At 37.9% G+C, this 6,079-nt stretch overlaps 1 long non-coding RNA gene across 1 annotated transcript; it reads left to right on the top strand.

The window, feature by feature from the left end:
- Positions 1 to 733: 733 nt before the first annotated feature.
- Positions 734 to 4,476, top strand: LOC146547206 (uncharacterized). The gene is made up of 4 exons (XR_014890751.1): positions 734 to 985; positions 1,689 to 1,909; positions 2,473 to 2,706; positions 3,081 to 4,476. It is a non-coding gene; the product is annotated as an uncharacterized LOC146547206 (long non-coding RNA).
- The last annotated feature ends 1,603 nt before the right edge of the window (positions 4,477 to 6,079 follow it).

The following is a 6,079-nucleotide window of genomic DNA, read 5'->3' as shown; positions in this document are numbered from 1 at the left end:
AGTAAAGGTGGACAAGTTTACATCCACGTTTTTTCCTTACACATGTAACACAACATGAATCCTGAAGATGTTAAATTTGACAGCAAATTTTGATTTAGTTTTAGTCTTGACTAAAACATTTTTTTTTTTTTTACTATTTAGGCATCTAAATAATTTTAGTTTTGGTCAACTACATATCACATGAATATAGTAGACTAAATCTGAAGCTGATTCAGTGACTAAAACATAAAGCGTAAAAGTTTGTTTGTATTACCGATGCGAGTGGCTCCACACGGTTTACAAACCACTTAATAATTAATAAACCACTTTAATAATTTAACTATGGACAGATATCAAACATAATAAGATTTTCCCTGATAATGCATTATCAGGGATCGTAACCTCTAGTCCCTCATATGCATTTCACTTATGTTCTTCTTGTCTGCCGTGTCACAGGCTGTGAATTGTGAGAATCTGCAAAACGGTGAACTAGAGTTAGCTGTAAAAAACTAGAACCCACCGTTTGATGGAAGTTTTAGAAGTGGAGCAAGTGGTGCCAGGGGGTCAAGAGATGCAGGACCTGGTTCTAGAGTAAAAATTAAAATCTATCCCATCAAAATCAGTGTAAAGAATCAGCTTGAGGGGCCACGTTTTGATCCCAAGGTCAAAGCTATTCCCATCTCAGAGGGAGGAACCTTCTACAACAATGCCGAGGTTATTAGTAGCTATCCTGCAATAGATGAAGACACTGGAAAAGTAGCTGAGAATGTCAGGTCAGTGCTTAGATAAGAAACATGAACTATATTGTCATCTTCTCTTCCTATGTAAAATGATAACTGGCTTGTGGGCTCTTTCTGATGTAGGTATGCCAAAGTCTCAGACCCTGAAAACTGGCTGACTATTGACTCAAAGACAGCTGAGATCAAACTCAACAAGAGACCTGATAGGGAGTCTCCATACCTGATCAATGGGACATATTTTGCCAAAGTACTCTGCATTACAGAAGGTACAGAATGAAAGTGTCGTGGTCCTGAGTCTGGTGACTCAGTGTTTTGTGTTTCTTTATTATGATCTTGTTTATTCTAATTGTGTTTTCCATTAAGATTTGCCATCTGCTAGGTTTCTGTTCTGTCTGCCCTGGTCCCACTTTTCTGTGTTCCCTCTGTCTGTCCATTATGTTATTATGTCTGCTCATGAGTCTGCGTCTGTTAAGTTCTGTGTCTCGTCTGGATCTCTGTGTCTGTCATGTACTTCCTGTTTTACTTTGTAGGTCTGTACCTTATGTCAGTGCGTTCAGCTTTGTCCTCTCCCTGTCACGTCAGTGTAATCTGCGTCAGCTGTGTCGCCCAGCTGTTTCCTCTTAGCTCTGTTCATCTCTGGTATTTAGTGTCTGCGTCTTCCCCTGCTCGTTATTGCGTCGTACCCTCACTTTCACTGTGTGTTCTGCTTGCCAGCCTGCCTGCCTGTTAAGTTTGTTCCGTATTCCCAGTTTAGTTAGTTTTTTGTTCCGTATCTTTCCAGCAATAAAGCTGAGTATTTTGAGTTAAGTTTGCCTCCGTGAGTTCTGCATTTTGGGTCCCTTCTTCTTGCCTGCCTGCATATAGTCATGATAGAAAGTCCTGGAACTTGTCTCTGAAGAAAGGAAAGATCAGTGGAAATGAAGTTAAACTGGTGACTAATATATTAACATCTCTGTTTTCACATCACAGACATGCCTAGTAAAACAGCACTGGTACCATAGCCATCCAGGTTGAAGATTTGAATGACCACTGCCCCATCCTGACCAGTAATACCTATATTATATGCACCAGAGAGAATACTGTTATTCTGAATGCCAATGATGAGGATGCATATCCTAATGGACCTCCTTTTAAATTTGAGATCATCCCAGAAGGCACCAAAGGACAATGGAAAGTGGAGCATCTCAATGGTGAGGAGATGACTTCCAATCATTTAAAATATATCTAGTTAAAAAATACAATTTAATAAATAAATACGAAAAAAAAAGCATAGAAAATGAACCTTGAGCTAGTTGTGTCAACTTTGTTTTCATCTTTCAGAATTCATTTTATTACCGAGTAATAGGTCATGTTTTTAAACTAGCAGCAAGCTAGTCAAACTTGAGAAAGTTCAGAATCTGTCATAAATCAGAGAAATTTCAAATTTGCACTCAGTTGCAGACACATGAAAATAGGCAAAGTAAACTGAAAACAGATCTTCATTCTGGCTGATGAAAAGTCCAAAGTCACTTGAGTAATTAAACAAAATCACAAACTTGCTAGAAACATGCAGGAAAGGTTAACAGGTACTGGGACAAACACTGAGGGGGAGAACTTGTATTGTGCACTATACATACACGAGGATAAAATCCATTTGCATTTTTGTTTTGTTTTTTTTATCAGCATTTTACTTGTATGTTTTGAGCTGTACTTTAAGAGTGGTGCACATTAATAATTCTGTACATGTTCCACATTTCTGTTTGATTTCTGACAGACACTGCAGCTATTTTGCGGGCTCAGGAGTCCGTGGGGCCTGGTATCTACATGGTGGAATTAGTGGTAAAAGATCAGCAGGGACATTTCTGTCCAGAACCACAAAAAATGACAGTTCAAATTTGCAGCTGTGAGGATGGAGTCATATGTGGAAACAATCAGCCAATCAAAGGAGCACGATTAGGATCTGGAGGGATTGGGACACTAGTACAGGGCCCATTGCTGGTGCTGCTATGTAAGTAAGATAACTTTAGTGGATAATTTTGATGAAGCAAAAATTTTAAGTGAGTTTTTGAAATTTCAGATCCACTGATTGGATTATACATTTAAATGTAAACGTGAGAGTCCATGCTTGCTTTTAAGTAATTAAAAGCAATCCTGGCATTCCTTTCAAATTTATAAAGAACCATTCTGAGACCAGAATATAAAAAATAATAATAAAATAATTATTTTTCAGTAATAGCTAAAATATAAACACTGGTGTCATTTCACTCTAACTCTAAAAATCTTAATGGAGTCAGTGTTAATCAAAGTCTTGTTTGAAGCATCAGTGCAGTCGTCTCCAAATTTTTGAAGGCTTAAGTTTGACTAAAACCTTTTTCTTTGCAGTTGGTCCTCTGCTGCTGATATCCTGTCACTGTAGACGTGCTGCAAGAGATTTGCCCACAACGAATACTGTCAAGGTTAAAAATCGAGCTGAGGCTCAACAAGAGGAATTGACGCTGGAATAAGTCTGCCTGACAATTTTCTTATACACTGTTAAACTCAGGTCAGTAATCTGAAGCTAACCTTGTGATGCTGAATTTTTTACAGTTTAATATAAAATTGAAATCCAGTTTGAGTTTTTCAGTTTTTAAAGGTATCTTTAAAAACATGACTCTGTTTGTGATTTTTTTAGAAGACTTTAGAAGACTTGTTTCGATATGACTATGAGTCTGGGGATTTTCTGCTGACGATGTTAGTGGAGGCAAGAAAATCCTTTAGAACAACAATGAGCTGACTCCTCTTTTTCAGTTTTAGCCCTTGATTCCTGTTTTTAATTTTTACCTATTATATTCAAGTTTGTGTTTCTGTTGAGGTTTTTCCTCTTCCAATGTTTTAATGTTTATTGTGCTTTATTTCTGTATTTTTTATTCCTGTTTTGATTTCTCTTATTATTCTGATAATATTTAGTTTCCTGTTGTTCATGGTTCATTGTTTCTAGTTTAAAGTTTATGTTTGAAAAGAGTAGTAGTAGTGACTGTCTTCACCATGTTTCTGTTTGTGCTTCCATGTGTCTTGTTTGTGTGTTTGGATCTTGGTCCTTTTGTGTTTCCTTGTCTTGCATATCATGTTAAGTTTTCTGTAACTGTCTTCTTTGGTTATTTCCATTTTACTTTGAAGGGATCTGTTTTCTTTCATGTATCACCCTGACACCCTCAGCATCAAGTTTAGTGAGTTTCCAACATGTTGTCCCCTTCACACAAACGGTCAAATGGAATATAAACTACACTTAAGAAGACACAAAACAAGGCTATACAACAGTATATCAGAACCAGCAGATGCCCTCAGTACAACGGCCACACAATGTGACTCATTATTCAGTTTATTAACTTGGTATTCACAGTTCTCATATATACACAACATGATGTTCAGCACAGTTAATTTCTTCTACTTTCATCTATTGCATTCCCCTGCAATACTGGTCATCACTGGTTTTGTTTTCTTATATTAACTTCCATGACTATTCATGGATTTATTCTTAGACTACGACAGCAATTGGCCTACTACTCAATAGTCAATATCTCATAAAAGCAAATCTTTTAACTCCTAAACTATTGTTAGTGCAGCCTGAGTTTCATCCAGATTATCAAACAAACACACTCTGCTTTAATGTCAAGGCAAAAATCAAGACTGATTGTTGGTATTTGTTGATAATCATTAAGTAAAGCTGTGCATGTAGGTAAAGCTGATGTAACTAAAGAAAAAGGTGAAAAACAAATCCATGAAATAAAACTCCTATTTACTGCGCAAAAATAAATAAATAAATAAAATGTGATCAAACCAATGAATATCATCATGAATATGCTTTTTTTTGTAAAGTCTTATTATCCAATTATGTCAGGGCTCAATGGCCCGTGAAAAAGGATCGGACTTGCGCGCAGAACAAAAAGCAGAGGCTGAGTGCCTTTTAACAGAAATTTATTTTATTAGAGTCTTTGACAAAGAAAGCTAAGCTAAAAGTAAATGCAACAGCGAGCAATGACAAGGTAACATGAGAAAGGCCAGAACACAAGCTGAGTCAGGTCACAGGAATAGCAGGGTCAGGAATGGGGCGATGAAAGCTATAGCGGACAGCAACACTGAAACAAAGGAGATAATAATCAGAGTGGTCTGCGGTGTAGTGAATGAATCCAAGATTTCAAAGCTAAGAGGTTTTACATGGCGCAGGTGGAGATTAACTGGAGAAGGAAGTGAACTAGATCTGGGTGAGTACAGAGTGTGGGTGCGCAACGAGGCAGGCAGAGTTTTACCAGCAGCAGCAGCAGACCAGAATCCTGAGGTGTGACTACAACGAGAATTGGAAGATCTATCCAGGTGCCGACTAGAGAAAAGGAAGAGAGGGTTAAGCAAAACACACTGAGGAACACAAGACAAAAATGTGAGGCAGGGAACTGACTATTGTAAGCAGACAATCTGGTGAAGGTTCATTTTGAGCGCTGGTCATAAATACTGCTGGAGTATTTGCCACAGGTGAGGAGCAGGGAGGAGTGAGGAGGACTCCACCCAGGGGAGGAGAGCCGATGCTGTGGAAAATTACTCAGACTCACCCAGATCAGTAAGCTCTTCTTCAGTTATACTTTAACTACACAACCACTATTACAACAATATCAGAACATTTATTCACTTTGGCTGTGGTGAATCAGCATTTCTTCCAGTTCTACAAACATATCACTTGAATCATAAAATACAATGTACTGTAAATTAACCATTCATATAAAGCCTGTGGCGTAATCTATATTGATTGTATATGCATGCGTCACTAGGTGGCAGTACTTGCCCACAAAATAGAAAATGGTTTGGCATGGAAAACACGAAGAGCGTTGTTAAAAATATGTTGCTCGCTTGAGCAGGAGTCTTCATTCAAGAACCAACACAACAAAGCCCATTACTGAACCAAAGACAGACTGAAAGTGTCCATAAACCTGATTAACATACTGTCACAAACATGGTTTAGGCTTCATGAGCATAGCTATTATAATTGAAACTCACTTTACCCACTGGCAACATCATGAGCTGTTTATTAGTAGGATTTATTCTGCAGCACTTGCCTCTACAGCGGTTTGCATTGCTCCTGAGCACTATGAGCCAGTTAGTGGCATGGAATAGTACATATAAATAACCACTGTATCAGTGATGAAAAACCGGTTGGCAGATAAGTGCCATTATCTGCTGGAGGTTTCTTTCTGCTAAAAGGGAGCTTTTCCTTCCCACTTCCCACAAAGTGGGAATATGATTGTTGGGGTTCTTCTTTGTATTATTATATGGTCTTTCTCTTACAATATAAAGCGCCTTGAGGCAACTGCTGTTGTGATTTGGCTCTATATAAATAAAATTAATGGAAATTG

This window comes from Mchenga conophoros, linkage group LG23 (assembly GCF_057382185.1).
Source record: "Mchenga conophoros isolate Kocher_MC1m ecotype Shallow Benthic linkage group LG23, M_conophoros_male_GT1.1, whole genome shotgun sequence".
Lineage (NCBI taxonomy): Eukaryota > Metazoa > Chordata > Actinopteri > Cichliformes > Cichlidae > Mchenga > Mchenga conophoros.
This window is presented reverse-complemented; position numbering and strand designations above follow the sequence as displayed.